This window comes from Rutidosis leptorrhynchoides, chromosome 1, assembly GCF_046630445.1.
Source record: "Rutidosis leptorrhynchoides isolate AG116_Rl617_1_P2 chromosome 1, CSIRO_AGI_Rlap_v1, whole genome shotgun sequence".
Lineage (NCBI taxonomy): Eukaryota > Viridiplantae > Streptophyta > Magnoliopsida > Asterales > Asteraceae > Rutidosis > Rutidosis leptorrhynchoides.
In genome coordinates this window covers 661,984,063-662,002,977 of record NC_092333.1, presented here as the reverse complement: position 1 = coordinate 662,002,977, position 18,915 = coordinate 661,984,063, and the positions used below count along the sequence as shown (strand labels likewise).

Below are 18,915 nucleotides of genomic sequence, written 5' to 3'. Positions count from 1 at the left end.
CCTTTGAAGTCAGGTTCAGTCTTTGTAATTTGTCCACAGCCTCCTTCCTACTTTGCTCAATCCGTTTTCCAGTTCCAAGACTTCTCTTTTTCTGCGCTTTGCCAGCACACCTATTCATTATCATCAAACTTTTACTGTTAAGGTCGTTTATAGTTTTTTTGCTGCTTCATCAGTATTTTTCCATTTTCGGAGAACCAATTCGTAGTTCGAAGTGTTTTTCAGAATCTTCACATTCAAATTAAGTCCAGAAGATAGACGTTATATATACACATATAACTGTTGGCGTAGACATGCTGCGAGATTTCAAAATACTGATTGCTAATTCCCAATGATTCGTATGGAAATTCTCATTACAAGATGCGAATGAGTAAATGATGGGGTTTCAATGAATAATTATAATGACTTTTTGGAGAGGCTAAAGTCAAAGGGTAATGAAGTTGTTGATACATCTGTTAATAATGTGGTGGAATGTAAAAGGATCCCTGGTAACGATGGTGTATATCTCAAGGTTATAATAAGGTTAGTCTGACTGAAAAGTCGAAGTTGACTTGCTGGAGCTGTGACAAAACTGGCTACTTTGATTAGGAGTCGCAAAGTTATTTTTGCTAATAAATGCTAAAGAATCTGACGCGGATACGTTGTTTAAACTTTTACTTTGGTTTCAAGAGTTTTTCGGGTACATAACTGTGGGTAACATGTAGTTGGATCATCATCTCGATTGCTCATCATTCGAAGTGTCTTCAGAAATTTTCGAAGGGTTTGAACACAGATTGTAATCGTTAACATATATTTGATGTTCTAACACAGTTTTGAAGTCAAAATATAGCTTGTGAAAGATGTAAGGATCTAAGAGTGATGATTTTGGTCATATCTCAAGTTGAATTTTGAGATTTCAAAATCAGAATATGTAATTAAATTTTGAATGAGTATGGTTGTTTTGATTTCTATAAAAGAATGTATATTGTTGTGAAAGTAGGGAGTATAATGGATGATTTGCTGAATCAGATTCGAAGAATGTAATATATTAATTGTGAACTTATATATCTCTCGGGTATTACCTACCCGTTAAAAAAAAATTCACAATTAATATTTTGTACAAAAGAATTTTATTACAGTCTTTATGAAAATATATATATGTATATTTTCTTCAGATGTAACATAGATTTAATGAGTTAATGTTAAATTAAACTCATTTGATTTACGGTTGAAACTAGAATTGAGTAATCCCTAAAGGCTTTAAAAAGTACATAACTTTTACGCAGTATTTCTTTAATGACATTGAAATTATGAATCAATACTTCGTTATTTGTTGATGTATGATGTTCGGTTCGTGGATTTCTTGTGAATTTCGCAAAGTACGAATGATGTTATCTGAAAAGTTTCGGGTACATCGATGATGAAAGTGTAAAATCAAATATATACTTGATTTATTATGAATTGGAATTTGTTGAATTGCGACAGAGATTGTAGTGAACGCTGATTAAGTTGCGGCCGAAGGACGTACATTATTGCATATTTGTAATATGAATTAACCGAGTAGTTAAGATTCACACACAATAGCTTAGCACGGAAAGATTTATTTTTATTTCAAAATATATAAAATATACATATAATTTCTTCAAAGGGAATGAGTTAATTCTTCATAACTCGTTGATACAATATACGGGTTATTGATTCGTAATGATGTCCATAGTGATTCTTGAGCTGATGGAGTTTGTGATGTTATAGGTGTTGTTGATTCTGATGTTGACTGTACTGATGATGCTGGTGATGCTGACGGTACTGTTGATGCTGTTGGTAAAACAAGTTTAGCTTGTTAATCACACCGCATTTTTGTCAGGGTTTCTACTCTTCCTTCTATCATTTTGGTTCGCTTAACTGATTTATGGTTAGGGCTAGAGTAGATAATCTCTAAGACTTTAGAGATTACATAATCTGCGCGGAATGTTTCTCCAATGAAGTTATGAATTAATACTTCGTCGGTTATTGTTGTTGGTATTCCTTGGTATCTACAGGGCGTATGACATTGGTGCTCGTGGGACAGAGTGTAAAGTTGAGGTTTACGACGTGGTTGTGGTTGGGGTGGTAATGGTACTATTGGCATTGATGATGGTGTTACTGGTTATGCTGTTGATGCTGCTGCTGGTGTTTGTAATCTCTGCACCATATTCTCCAAAGCCACTACCCGAGCGCGAAGCTCGTTGACTTCTTCTATTACACCGGGGTGATTGTCGGTTCGGACGAACGGATAAATAAAATCTAAAATTTGATGTAATATATAATCGTGACGAGATACTCTGGAAATGAGCGAGAAAATGGTGTTTCGGACAGGTTCGCCGGTAAGTGCTTCAGGTTCTTCGTCAAGAGGGCAATGTGGTGGATGGAAGGGATCACCTTCTTCTTGTCTCCAATGATTGAGGAGGCTACGAACCCATCCCCAATTTATCCAGAATAGGTGATGACTGATTGGTTGATCTATTCCGGTCACACTGCTTTCGGAGCTGGAGTGGATTCCATTTCGAAATCCGAGGAACTTGAATTAATGATGAATTCCATTTCGTACGATTGAATAAGGATTTTTTTTTTCGATATGAAATAATTTTCGGTTATCGGATGGTATTCTAATTACATAGAATATCTATATATAGAGAACAAAAGATTTCGTAAATTACGGAGGAATTTACAGGATATATCAGGCAACGTTTACAGTAATAGATACGATAAGATATGATTTAGCAGATACGCTAAGATATGAATTTTTGTCTATACACTATTCATGCAATCAATGCAGCAAGACGTGTCTTAGACTAAAAATGATAAGCAGGTAATTTCCTGAGGATGATAAGTAGTTAATTTTTGACACAAAATGAAAAGCAAAACTATTGACATGCAGACACGGTCGAAGTCCAGACTCACTAATGCATCCTATTGACTTATCTGTTAGACACACTAATGCAGACCTGGTTCGCTAAGACCACCGCTCTGATACCAACTGAAAGGACCCGTTCATATACATTATAAATGATTCACAATAGTTGATTACATTGCGAGGTATTTTACCTCTATATTATACATTTTACAAACATTGCATTCGTTTTTAAAAGACAATCTTTCTTTACATCGAAAATTGACAGGCATGCATACCATTTCATAATATCCACTATCCAACTATAAATTGATTTAATAATAATCTTTGATGAACTCAATGACTCGAATGCAACGTTCTTCGAAATATGCTATGAAAGACTCCAAGTAATATCTTTAAAATGAGCAAATGCACAGCGGAAGATTTCTTTAACACCTGAGAATAAACATGCTTTAAAGTGTCAACCAAAAGGTTGGTGAGTTCATTAGTTTATCATAATCATTTATTTCCATCATTTTAATAGACCACAAGAATTTCATTTCCAGTTCTCATAAATATACGTCCCATGCATAGAGACAAAAATAATCATTCATATGGTGAACACCTGGTAACCGACATTAACAATATGCATATAAGAATATCCCCTATCATTCCGGGATCCTCCTTCGGACATGATATAAATTTCGAAGTACTAAAGCATCCGGTACTTTGGATGGGGTTTGTTAGGCCCAATAGATCTATCTTTAGAGTTCGCGTCAATTAGGGTGTCTGTTCCCTAATTCTTAGATTACCAGACTTAATAAAAAGGGGCATATTCGATTTCGATAATTCAACCATATAATGTAGTTTTCGATTACTTGTGTCTATTTCGTAAAACAGTTATAAAAACAGCGCATGCATTCTCAGTCCCAAAAATATATATTGCAAAAGCATTTAAAAAGGGAATAATGAAACTCACCATACTGTATTTCGTAGTAAAAATACATATAACGTCATTGAACAAGTGCAAGGTTGGCCTCGGATTCACGAACCTATATTAATTATATATATTTATATGTTGGTCAATATTTGTATAGCAATTTAGGTCAGGTCATAGTGTAATCCAATCCTATAGCTCGAGTCTGACTCTACAGTATAGTAACATGTTATTTTACTCATGCTCAATTAAGATTCTAGTAAAAGGTGACGTGTGAAACAACGTAACTCAAATGGTTTCATAATCATAAAATAGTATTTTAGGTTTTTTTTTTTTTTTAGAGAAAATCAACACAAAAAGTTAACTGAAAAGTTAACAGGAAAAGTCAAAGTTCAAAGTCAAAAGTCAAAGGTTAAAGTCAAAAGTCAAAGTAAAAATGAGGTCGCATGCAAATATATAATAACTTATACAAAAATGATTTTCGGTCAAACATGACTAAACGGGCCACTTCAGCTATTTTTAGAAAAATTATCGGAACTCCGATTGATAAACGGCCAAAGATAAAAGTTACACATTACCAAAAAGATTAAGCATAAATATTACAGAAGTAAACTAAACCTAGACAACTCGTAGTTGCCAACGCGTTTTCGGCGTTTCAAAGTTAATTTTTCAGCTTTAATAAATTTACAAAAGTGACCGAGTAGCCTACTTTGGAGATTTTTAGAAAATTCCTCAAAACTCGTATTGACAAACGGTCAAAGCCTGCAAATTCTCGTTACCACAAAGATATAACATGATTTTTGGCAAGAGTAAACACATATCAGGCCGACCATGACAACTGATACAAAAATGACATTTTTAAATAAAAAAGTTTCAGCTCTTTTTAGAATTTTAAAATGTGACCAAACGTCAACTTTGATGATTTTTAGAAAAATCGTCGAGACTCGAATTGACAAACGGCCAGAGTCGTTTGTTAGACCTTACAGCAAAGAATTCAGTGGTATTTTTTTTTTATATATGAAACAACGCAGATCAGCGAGAATTTCAGTTCCCGTTTCGACATTTCATCAAAATTTGCAAAACTTCTTTTGTCCATAACTTGACAACCGTTCAACGAAACGAGACGTGCTTTATATGAAAATTCATCTACTCGACGAGTAGAATCCAAATAACCACTTTTTATAACCCAGAAAATTAGTTCACTAATTATCATCAGCAATTTTAATTACGAAATTAATTATACAATTTGTTTATTTCATAACTTTCTAACCGTTACTTGGATTCAAGTGATTCTTAAACCAAAATTCAACTATTTTTCGCTAGCTTTCCAACGACATGCATATCTTATACCTTATCTCAATCGTATATGTAACTAATTCAGGAATCAACATAACCTATCTAATGGCAATATCAAAAGTACAAGCATGCATAATCCTATATACTCGAGCACTAGTCAGGGATACACTATTAGTATGTAAAAATTAAATTATGAGTACTCACATATCAATATTGAGATTCAATATTGCAGGAAAGGTACGTAAACGCAACGGAGATGATAAACACTATATTGACCTCACGAGCATACCCATGAACCATACTCAATCACCTCCATAGCTATAACCCATAATTTCCTTAATCCTATCCCACTCGAAAAAACAACTTCGAAATCACTCGGACAGCACTCCGTCGTAATATTTTATGTATACTAATAATATCTTGAGATAATACGGAGTAAATATATATATGTAAATTGATTGAGAGAGTTTAGAGAAAACTATTTTCAAGTTTCTATGAAATAATGAAACCTATTGAATTCTATTTATAATAGATTTTTGAATTATTAAAGTGAATTATTAAAGTATGAATTATTAAAGTGAATTATTAAAGTATGAATTATTAAAGTGAATTATTAAAGTATGAATTATTAAAGTAAATTATTAAAGTATGAATTATTAAAGTTAAAGTAAAGTAAAAATAAAGTAAAGGTAAAGTTTAAGTATAGTAAAAGTATAAAACTATGTACGTATAATACGCGTATAAATATATATAATATTAATTTAAATCGTTATATATATTTAATAAAATAAAATATAAATATCGTTATCTTTATCATACTAGTTAAGTAATGAGTTGTCAAAAGTGGTTCTAGATATTTATAAAAGTTATATACGTTTTAATAATAAAGTTCTTTTTAAACTGAAAACGTTTTTGTACGTTTGAAACTAAATAGATCAATCGAGTCTTTATGAGATTCAATCTTCCACTATCCTTTGTCTAGTTCTCAATGATTGACAATTTGTTCATATTTATAAATCACTTTACCATTTTCCGAATATTGTTAAAATAAAAAGATTTCTCAAATCAACGTGGGCCTTTCAACAGAGACTTGTAATCATAATTCAATATATCTGATAATTCAATCATTTGATCTTATCTTCTAATTCCATTGATAAATATTTTGAAACAGATACAATCATATAAAGTATTTAATCTAATATTTTGTTTACGTTTCAAGTTATAATATATATACACATATACCTATATAATCATATTCGTTTAATGGTTCGTGAATCGTTGGAACTTGGTCGAGGTTGAATGAATGTATGAACATAGTTTAAAATTCTTGAAATTTAACTTAACAAATATTGCTTATCGTGTCGGAAATATATTAAGATTAAAGTTTAAATTTGGTTGGAAATTTCCGGGTTGTCACACATTCGACCAAGCACATCACCGTGGGGAGCTCCTGTTTTGTTTGTCAAGAAGAAAGATGGTACATTCAGGTTGTGTATCGACTACCGAGAGTTGAACAAACTTACCATCAAGAACCGCTACCCACTACCGAGAATCGACGACTTATTTGATCAACTACAAGGCTCGTCTGTTTATTCAAAGATTGACTTACGTTCCGGGTATCATCAAATGCGGGTGAAAGAAGATGATATTCCAAAGACTGCTTTCAGAACACGTTACGGTCATTACGAGTTTATGGTCATGCCGTTTGGTTTAACTAATGCACCAGCTGTGTTCATGGACCTTATGAACCGAGTGTGTGGACCATACCTTGACAAGTTTGTCATCGTTTTCATTGATGACATACTTATTTACTCAAAGAATGACCAAGAACACGGTGAACATTTGAGAAAGGTGTTAGAAGTATTGAGGAAGGAAGAATTGTACGCTAAGTTTTCAAAGTGTGCATTTTGGTTGGAAGAAGTTCAATTCCTCGATCACATAGTGAACAAAGAAGGTATTAAGGTGGATCCGGCAAAGATAGAAACTGTTGAAAAGTGGGAAACCCCGAAAACTCCGAAACACATACGCCAGTTTTTAGGACTAGCTGGTTACTACAGAAGGTTCATCCAAGACTTTTCCAGAATAGCAAAACCCTTGATTGCATTAACGCATAAAGGGAAGAAATTTGAATGGATTGATGAACAAGAGAAAGCGTTTCAGTTATTGAAGAAAAAGCTAACTACGGCACCTATATTGTCATTGCCTGAAGGGAATGACGATTTTGTGATTTATTGTGACGCATCAAAGCAAGGTCTCGGTTGTGTATTAATGCAACGAACGAAGGTGATTGCTTATGCGTCTAGACAACCGAAGATTTACGAACAAAATTATACGACGCATGATTTGGAATTAGGCGCGGTTGTTTTTGCATTAAAGACTTGGAGGCACTACTTATATGGGGTCAAAAGTATTATATATACCGACCACAAAAGTCTTCAACACATATTTAATCAGAAACAACTGAATATGAGGCAGCGTAGGTGGATTGAATTATTGAATGATTATGACTTTGAGATTCGTTACCACCCGGGGAAGGCAAATGTGGTAGCCGATGCCTTGAGCAGGAAGGACAGAGAACCCATTCGAGTAAAATCTATGAATATAATGATTCATAATAACCTTACTACTCAAATAAATGAGGCGCAACAAGGAGTTTTAAAAGAGGGAAATTTAAAGGATGAAATACCCAAAGGATCGGAGAAACATCTTAATATTCGGGAAGACAGAACCCGGTATAGGGCTGAAAGGATTTGGGTACCAAAATTTGGAGATATGAGAGAAATGGTACTTAGAGAAGCTCATAAAACCAGATACTCAATACATCCTGGAATGGGGAAGATGTACAAGGATCTCAGGAAATATTTTTGGTGGCCGGGTATGAAAGCCGATGTTGCTAAATAAGTAGGAGAATGTTTGACGTGTTCTAAGGTCAAAGCTGAGCATCAGAAACCATCAGGTCTACTTCAACAACCCGAAATCCCGGAATGGAAATGGGAAAACATTACCATGGATTTCATCACTAAATTGCCAAGGACTGCAAGTGGTTTTGATACTATTTGGGTAATAGTTGATCGCCTCACCAAATCAGCACATTTCCTGCCAATAAGAGAAGATGACAAGATGGAGAAGTTAGCACGAATGTATTTGAAGGAAGTCGTCTCCAGACATGGAATACGAATCTCTATTATCTCTGATAGGGATGGCAGATTTATTTCAAGATTCTGGCAGACATTACAGCAAGCATTAGGAACTCGTCTAGACATGAGTACTGCCTATCATCCACAAACTGATGGGCAGAGCGAAAGGACGATACAAACGCTTGAAGACATGCTACGAGCATGTGTTATTGATTTCGGAAACAGTTGGGATCGACATCTACCATTAGCAGAATTTTCCTACAACAACAGCTACCATTCAAGCATTGAGATGGCGCCGTTTAAAGCACTTCATGGTAGAAAGTGCAGGTCTCCGATTTGTTGGAGTGAAGTGGGGGATAGACAAATTACGGGTCCGGAGATTATACAAGAAACTACCGAGAAGATCATCCAAATTCAACAACGGTTGAAAACCGCTCAAAGTCGACAAAAGAGCTACGCTGACATTAAAAGAAAAGATATAGAATTTGAAATTGGAGAGATGGTCATGCTTAAAGTTGCACCCTGGAAAGGCGTTGTTCGATTTGGTAAACGAGGGAAATTAAATCCAAGGTATATTGGACCATTCAAGATTATTGATCGTGTCGGACCAGTAGCTTACCGACTTGAGTTACCTCAACAACTCGCGGCTGTACATAACACTTTCCACGTCTCGAATTTGAAGAAATGTTTTGCTAAAGAAGATCTCACTATTCCGTTAGATGAAATCAAAATCAACGAAAAACTTCAATTCATCGAAGAACCCGTCGAAATAATGGATCGTGAGGTTAAAAGACTTAAGCAAAACAAGATACCAATTGTTAAGGTTCGATGGAATGCTCGTAGAGGACTCGAGTTCACCTGGGAGTGTGAAGATCAGATGAAGAAGAAATACCCGCATCTATTTCCAGAAGATTCGTCAACACCTTCAACAGCTTAAAATTTCGGGACGAAATTTATTTAACGGGTAGGTACTGTAGTGACCCGAACTTTTCCATGTTTATATATATTAATTGAGATTGATATTTACATGATTAAATGTTTCCAACATGTTAAGCAATCAAACTTGTTAAGACTTGATTAATTGAAATATGTTTCATATAGACAATTGACCACCCAAGTTGACCGGCGATTCACGAACGTTAAAACTTGTAAAAACGACATGACGATATATATATGGATATACATATGGTTAACATGAGATTATGATAAGTAAGTATCTCCATAAGTATATTAATAATGAGTTATATACATATAAACAAGACTACTAACTTAAGGATTTCGAAACGAGACATATATGTAACGATTATCGTTGTAACGACATTTAAATGTATATATATCATATTAAGATATATTAATATATCATAATATCATGATAATATAATAATTTAACATCTCATTAGATATAATAAACAATGGGTTAACAACATTAATTGAGATCATTAACTTAAAGGTTTCAAAACAACACTTACATGTAACGACTAACGATGACTTAATGACTCAGTTAAAATGTATATACATGTAGTGTATTTAGATGTATTAAAATACTTTTGGAAGACTTCAAGACATATATCAAAACACTCATACTTAACGAAAATAGTTACAGTTACTTTTCCATTCTTTTCTTTCATCAAGAATTCTAGTCGTATTCTTACCCGTATTATACACAGCTTCAAAATGTACTTACTATGGGTATATACCAATAGGAACTAGCATGGGATTCCACTCTTGATTATGTCATGTATGACTAATCAATTTTAACTTCTACCATGAGCTAGTCAACTAACTAGAACTCCTTTTAACCCCACTCACCACTCACCATTTACCACTCATCATTTACTCCATTTCACTTCTAATTCTCTTTCTAATTCTCTCTCAACACACACACACACTATTATGAACGTATTTTTCCAGTAGTTAATCATCATCTTCATCAAAAATCACTTCAAGAATCAAGCTATAATCATCATAGGAAGAACACTTCAAGAACACTTCAAAAATCCCTTCAAGTTTACTAATTTACTTCCAAGCTTTCTAATCCATTCCAAGTAATCATCTAAGATCAAGAAACCTTTGTTATATACAGTAGGTTATCTTTCTTATTCAAGGTAATATTCATATTCAAACTTTGATTCAATTTCTATAACTATAAACTATCTTAATTCGAGTAAAAATCTTACTTGAACTTGTTTTTGTGTCATGATCCTACTTCAAGAACTTTCAAGCCATCCAAGATCCTTTGAAGCTAGATCATTTCTTGTCACTTCCAGTAGGTTTAACTACTAAACTTGAGGTAGTAATGATGTTCATAACATCATTCGATTCATATATATAAAACTATCTTATTCGAAGGTTTAAACTCGTAATCACTAGAACATAGTTTAGTTAATTCTAAACTTGTTCGCAAAAAAAAGTTAATCCTTCTAACTTGAATTTTAAAATTAACTAAACACATGTTCTATATTTATATGATATGCTAACTTAATGATTTAAAACCTGGAAACACGAAAAACACCGTAAAACCGGATTTACGCCGTCGTAGTAACACCGCGGGCTGTTTTGGGTTAGTTAATTAAAAACTATGATAAATCTTGATTTAAAAGTTGTTATTCTGAGAAAATGATTTTTATTATGAACATGAAACTATATCCAAAAATTATGGTTAAACTCAAAGTGGAAGTATGTTTTCTAAAATGGTCATCTAGACGTCGTTCTTTCGACTGAAATGACTACCTTTACAAAAAAGACTTGTAACTTATTTTAGATTCATAAAATAGAGTTCAATATGAAACCATATCAATTTGATTCACTCAAAACGGATTTAAAATGAAGAAGTTATGGGTAAAACAAGATTGGATAATTTTTCTCATTTTAGCTACGTGAAAATTGGTAACAAATCTATTCCAACCATAACTTAATCAACTTGTATTGTATATTATGTAATCTTGAGATACCATAGACACGTATACAATGTTTCGACCTATCATGTCAACACATCTATATATATTTCGGAACAACCATAGACACTCTATATGTGAATATTGGAGTTAGCTATACAGGGTTGAGGTTGATTCCAAAATATATATAGTTTGAGTTGTGATCAATACTGAGATACGTATACACTGGGTCGTGGATTGATTCAAGATAATATTTATTGATTTATTTCTGTACATCTAACTGTGGACAACTAGTTGTAGGTTACTAACGAGAACAGCTGACTTAATAAACTTAAAACATCAAAATGTATTAAAAGTTTTGTAAATATATTTTGAACATACTTTGATATATATGTATATATTGTTATAGGTTTGTGAATCAACCAGTGGCCAAGTCTTACTTCCCGACGAAGTAAAAATCTGTGAAAGTGAGTTATAGTCCCACTTTTAAAATCTAATATTTTTGGGATGAGAATACATGCAGGTTTGATAAATGATTTACAAAATTGACACAAGTACGTGAAACTACATTCTATGGTTGAATTATCGAAATCGAATATGCCCCTTTTTATTAAGTCTGGTAATCTAAGAATTAGGGAACAGACACCCTAATTGACGCGAATCCTAAAGATAGATCTATTGGGCCTAACAAACCCCATCCAAAGTACCGGATGCTTTAGTACTTCGAAATTTATATCATATCCGAAGGGTGTCCCGGAATGATGGGGATATTCTTATATATATGCATCTTGTTAATGTCGGTTACCAGGTGTTCACCATATGAATGATTTTTATCTCTATGTATGGGATGTGTATTGAAATATGAAATCTTGTGGTCTATTGTTACGATTTGATATATATAGGTTAAACCTATAACTCACCAACATTTTTGTTGACGTTTAAAGCATGTTTATTCTCAGGTGAATACTAAGAGCTTCCGCTGTTGCATACTAAAATAAGGACAAGATTTGGAGTCCATGTTTGTATATATTGTGTAAAAACTGCATTCAAGAAACTGATTTCGATGTAACATATTTGTATTGTAAACCATTATGTAATGGTCGTGTGTAAACAGGATATTTTAGATTATCATTATTTGATAATCTACGTAAAGCTTTTTAAACCTTTATTTATGAAATAAAGGTTATGGTTTGTTTTAAAAATGAATGCAGTCTTTGAAAAACGTCTCATATAGAGGTCAAAACCTCGCAACGAAATCAATTAATATGGAACGTTTTTAATCAATAAGAACGGGACATTTCAACACCAACCATCACAATTGTTACTTTTATGAGTTCTTTTTTATTTCAAGTAAAAACCAAACACACTCCACCCAAAAACTTCAATCCTTATCTTCTGCTTTTTCTTATTCTATCTGTGACCAAAAGAAACACACGTTTTTTTGTTTTTTTTTTGTACAGACCTGCAAAAGTAAAACTTGGAGTTCACAGCGACGGTGGCGGCGGTGATTTACGGCAGCGATAGGCAGTTTACAGCTAAGATCAACAAATTGAGAGTGGGTTTTTGTTCGGAATGTTCCCACGATGTGATTTGTGCTGGAGTTGAGTTTAAACGTTGTAGAAACCCGAACTAATCCTCCCGGACGGAGTCTTCAACAGTTGGTTCCATTGCGATGATCGACTCCAAGTAAGGTCCTTAGTATGAGCTAATGCACATCGGAAGACTTATTTCGTACCTGAGAATAAACATGCTTTAAAAAGTCAACATAAAGTTGGTGAGATATATAGGTTTGATGCTAGCAGCGTTATAACTATGGACCACAAGATTTAAAGTTTATAAACATAATACACTCGCAAGTGTATGAAAAGCATTCTAAGTAGTGGGCACCCGGTAACTAGCCTTAACAAGAGTGTGTACCCCTGAGTTATAATAATATGTGCACCGAATCAAGTGCGTTCCGTTAACCTCGAAGTACTAAACACCCGTTCTTCTAGTTTACTAGAACAACATCTGGGTGGGGGTGTAAAACCCGATAGATCTATCTTTAGGATTCGCGCCTACCAGTTCATAAACCAATAGTTAAAGTTACCAAGCTAGGGGATTTTTGATTCAAACCCATGTAGAACGTAATTTTAGTCACTTGTGTCCATAACGTAAATCATTTATAAAAATAGCGCATGTATTCTCAGCCCAAAAATATTTAAAGTTTAAAAAAAAGGGACTATATACTCACCATACTGTATTTTGTAGTAAAAATACATTTAACATCATTTGAACAAAAGTAGGGTTGGCCTCGGATTCACGAACCCTTTGAAAGCTTCATTAAAAAGAAATGTCCTAGACGGGATTCGAACTTGAGGCCTCTCGCTCACCCGCTAACACCCATGACCATCCACTCCGATTCTAGTTCTCTGTTTTAATTCAGCCCGATATTAACTTAACCCGTCATTCGGCCCAACAGTACACCAGATAGTTCGGCCCAAGTATCAATTTAAAGCCCAAGAGAAATAGTAAAATCACAACCCGATACACAACTAATCTCGGCCCACAATAAAACAGAAAAGAAAACTCTTTGTACAATTTATTCTTTTCTCTTTTTAGTTTAAATGAATACGACCTCTTCAGCAATTTTGTCGGCCGATTAAATAAAAAAAAAAATATTAATCGACTATATAGCTGGTAACCACTCAATCCTCAAACCCCGCATATAATTGTTTAATATCCTTATAGTTCTACAGCCACTTTTATCGTTTTCCTTTGTTTACGGTTTTAAAGAAGAAAATCAGAATACACCTTGCAACAGAATTGAAGTGGTGGTCACGGTAAGGGCATTTCAATCGAAAAGAAATAGTATAAAGGTTAAATGGTTGTACCGGTTTGGGATACGAGGACGAGAGATAGAGAGGTTGAAGATGGTGGTGTTCTCCGAAAGTGGTGATTGTTGAGGGTGGTTAATGGATGTGATTCACGGTGGTGGTGAAGTGAGGTGGATGAAGGGTGGCGGTTATGGTGTTGTAGAGGTGGCTCGATGGTTTATGCTATAAGTGGTGACAAGGTGGTTTCGTTGATGATCCTTGGACCAAGAGCAACAAGTGGGTTTACTGGGTTTTAACCGAAAACCTTCCAATAGGTGTTTTAATAGTTTTTACGAAGCAAAACAAATGGAGAGGAAGTGAGAGATCGAGAGAGAGTGACAGTTTAGTTTAACGGAGGTGGTGTTGTGTTTGTGATCAAGAAGGGTCGTTGGTGGATAGTTTAGGGTGTTCGATGGTAGGGATGAAAGTGGTGACTCGTTGGTAGTGTTGATGGTTGGTGCGGGTCTATTCGAAAACTGCAACAATAGTAATAATATAGCAGTAGCAGTGATTGAGCCATGGTTTGTTGGTGTCTTAATGCAACGAAAAACTCGTGACAGCAGAATTTATAATGGGTTTTCGATGAGGGTGTCGGGTTCATGTTGGTGTTGTTAATCGAACAAGAAAACAACTAGATCAAAGGTGATATGGGTGTCGTGAAGGTGATTATTCAGGAAGATTGCAAAGATTAAAGTTCCTTTATGTTTGTTGAGAGGAAAGATGCTAAATGGTTTTTGATTGAGAAAGTGATTAGTAAATTGTGTGGTAAACGAATGATCAAGGTAAAGAATCGTGACATGATCGATTATATAGGCAGATGTGGGTAGACATGAATTCACAAGGGATACAGTTCAATCAGATGAAAACAAAGACAGATAATGACTTAATTTACACATATGTATCTGTATCAGTAAATTATATAACCGAGTTCTTAAATATCTAACTTTTCTATATTAAGTCATAGTATTTAATATCTATATTGATAATTAATATGCTAATAACAATAATACAATTAATAATATTAATAATAATTAATAGAATGACTTTTATCTAATTTAGAAAAAAAAAATGTTGAAATATAATCTAATTATAAATAATATGACATAACTTGTTATTAATTATAAAATTACTAATAATATACATCATAATAATATAAGTTGTTTTATATTATTAATAAGATTATTTAATTTAATTTTAATAGTCTTTGTAATAAAAAAAAATAATTATAATACTAATGAACATATTAATATTTATAGTTTATAATAAAAATGATAATAGAAGTAATAATAATAATATTATAAATTTTAATTTGTAAATACTTTCAATATATTAACTTATCAAAATATGAATCGAATCACTAAGCGAGGGTTATTACCATTTACCTGATTAACTTCGATCCATAATTATATATTTTCTATATACATTAATTATATATGTAGACGATTTTTAAACAACAATCATTATATATATTATTATAACAATAATTTCATATAAAAGGTTAATAACCTTTATTATATAAATATATTTATTTATATAAATACATATTTATTTACAAATAGTTGTTCGTGAATCGTCAGGCTTGGTCAATGGGTAACTAATTATCCAAATAAAGATTCCAGACTTTCTAGACTCAACATTAGGGTTTTTGCTTATCGTGTCGGAATCATATGAAGATTTAGGTTTAAATTTGGTCGGAAATTTCCGGGTCGTTACAAACGCGCTGGATTTAAACATGATTCCGGCGAAAACAGAAGCTTCTGGCAGCCGACTGTGGTGGCAAGTGAAGGCTGATTTACAGGTAACCGGAGTTGTGTCGGATTTTGAGTCGCAAATTGTGTTTAAGTAACAAGAATAAAGTTGTTTTTTTTATTATAACTTTAGAGAAATAGGTTTTGAAGGAGGTGAAGGAGATATGAAGATGAAATTGCAGGTCTATTGAAGAGAGGCTGCAAGCAGTTTTTTTTTTTTTTTTTTTTTGGTGATAAAAAAAGGAATTATGGTTGGAGATATTACTGGTCTGATACCATGTTAGAATGTTATAATTCACCCATAATTCTTATTGATCAAACACGCCAAATATATAATACATGATATGAGTTCACATCCCTTGATTTTAGGGATTATGTCTCTTGCTATTTATACTCTGCATTTAATACTAGATATGCCTATATTTAATATGAGATACGATAGATATTACATATCATCTAACAGTTTAGAGCGGCGGATAATGTTTTTGTGTAAACGAATTCCACATTTCATGGTACCTTTGCTAAAGTAAGATAAAATGAACTACAATGCTAACCATATCTTATTGCTATCTATATAAGGGTTTCATTATTTCAAATAGCTGACTATTACTATATGAGTTGAGTGTAAAGTGCAACTGTTCTTGTAGTGAAACCATGTCTTTTTCCACAATGTAAGAATACAAATCCAAGTCGAAGCAAACATTAGAGTAAAACATCTATGAATACAAATGTATGACTAGCTATAATGAACAGTCAACAGTAACCGACTCTAAAGTAGTTTCGAACAATACAAATTGGAGATTGACTTGACATAGCTCAACTTTCATATGAATACACAAATCTACAAGTAGTGAACAATAATACAAATATAATGCCTCATGAAGTTTAAATGCAACTCTGATGATATATTGTGTATGAAGAAGACTGAACAAGTTTTTAGCTCAATTTAGCCATTATGAGTCCTTCTAGTGATCCAATGAATCCAACAGCTAATACAAGAAAGCACGCGAAGCTGAAGATTCGGAGAACGATCCATTTTTTTGTCCAGGGTGCGATCTTTTTTTGTACAAAGTACATTTCCACTGGAAAATAAACGACTAGCGGCCAAAAGTTTAAGGCCCCTAACACTCCCAGCACTTGGTTGAAATATGGAAACGACATTGCTATTCTGGTTGTGGACACAACTTATAATGTTCTGAAACATAACCTGAATGGGTTCAGCTGTAATGATGTTAACAGTGGCAGTTTCAATTAGTAGAATCCGTTAACGAATTGACTGTCTGGGTATCTATCAGAGAACGATGTTTCCACACTTGCAAATATAGGCTGGCTGAAGACCTGTATGATATACACAAAGAAAATAAATGACTAGTGGAAGATAAAGGTTGCAATTTTAAACCAATTGCTTTTGTTGGGTCATTTATTACCCAATTGTATTTTAAATGTAAAAAATCTCCTACTTTTTTCAAAACAATTTTAAAATAATTGTTGAGTTTTGTGATTATGTTTGACATTATAACTAGACAATGTTTAGAACCAAAACTGTTTGGGGTCAAGCAATCCGTTTCAACCCGTCTAATCTGCCCATTTAACAGTTGGCAGTCAAACATTGTTTACCCAAAATCATTTAAAAAAAAAACAAATTGCACCTGATAACCCCCAACAAGATGAAGAATGACACAGGCATTTGCAAGATCAACAAGCTAATAGGGCTCGTAGAACCCGAATCCAGTCAAGAGATTGCCAGGTGTGTTGTTTCCGAAGGCTGTATACCCAAAGCTCCCACACAACAGATAAAAAACAGTGGTGATAACTATAGCAGACCTTGAGGCTTGCTTCATCGTTTTGGTTTCTGGTGATTTCAATGTATCCTTCTGTAACATCCCTAATATTCAAGGGGCCAAATGTGTAAATATTATATATATTAAAAAAAACGTGGATTAGACCAGGATATTGGTCAGGAGGTTCTCATTCATCAGATATGTTCTAAAGCTTGCTCCCCAATTCTAGTTTGAGAAACTTTAAGAGAGAAAAACCCTAATTTGGTGAAGATGGTGCTTAATCCAACCCAAATTGGAAGATATTCTTGGTGTGTCCAGCTATTACACTTCATTGGTGATGAGGTAAACCCTAAAATCCGAATTAATGTTTAACTATTGAAGTTAGGGTTATGGTTTGGATTGATTAGTGTTAATAAGCCCATTTTCTTCAAGAAATTTAGGGTTTAAGATATTTTAAGGGTGTGTATAATCCCTGAAATGTGGGTTTTTAATTAGATAACTAATTTGAGTAAAATTGGTCATCGTATTGGGTGTAAAATTGTTAGTCATCAAGTACTTGATGATTTAGAAATCATGGAACTTGTTTTGTTGATCAAAACTAAGGGTTGACTTAGATTTGGGTCAAAGCTAAGGTTTATGTCATGTTTTGGTAAATTGAGTACATAAGTACTTAGTTTTTGTGTTACTTGGTGTTTAAAAGGTGATTAGTGTATAATCACTATGTAACTAGTGATTTTGGGTCGTTACTTAGGTTGGTTCATGTTTGAGTCAAATGCAATTTGCTTAAATTGTGCTTGGTTGTGTGGGTTAGAATTACCACTCGAAGTGGTAATGGGTTGTATCCATTTTGTGTCAAAATGGGCGGGTTTTAGTGAGCAAAGTGTAATCCCTTGGTCAAGGGATGTGGTGACGGATTCTCTTATAAAGAATGATTCTTTATGTGTTTTGTATGCCTATGTGTCGTATAGGTGAATACTTGCTCGGATTTGAGGACGAAGATCGTGATTACATGAAACTTGTGCGTGTTATCGAGGTGAGTGTAATAATTGTATGTATATGTGCATAGGTTATATATGTGACCCGTAGTCAAACTGGCGAATATTTGACTATGAGTAACTTGTAGTCAAACCGGCGAATATTTGACCACAAGATGATTTGTTAACAAACCGACAAATATTTGTGCATATGATGATGTGACGCGGCGAGTGGACTATGAGTTAGACCACATGATGAGTGGGCTATGAGTTAGACCACATGGCGAGTGGACTATGAGTTAGACCACATGGCGAATGGACTATGAGTTAGACCACATGGCGAGTGTACTATGAGTTAGACCACATGACGAGTGGACTATGAGTTAGGCCACTAAAGTGGACTATGAGTTAGACCACTTATTGTCTAGTGACTTTAATCAGACACTAG

At 33.8% G+C, this 18,915-nt stretch overlaps 1 pseudogene; it reads right to left on the bottom strand.

Moving 5' to 3' along the window:
• Positions 1–16,591: 16,591 nt before the first annotated feature.
• The window catches only part of LOC139888630 (probable amino acid permease 7), a 103,065-nt pseudogene continuing 100,741 nt past the window's right edge, over positions 16,592–18,915 (bottom strand).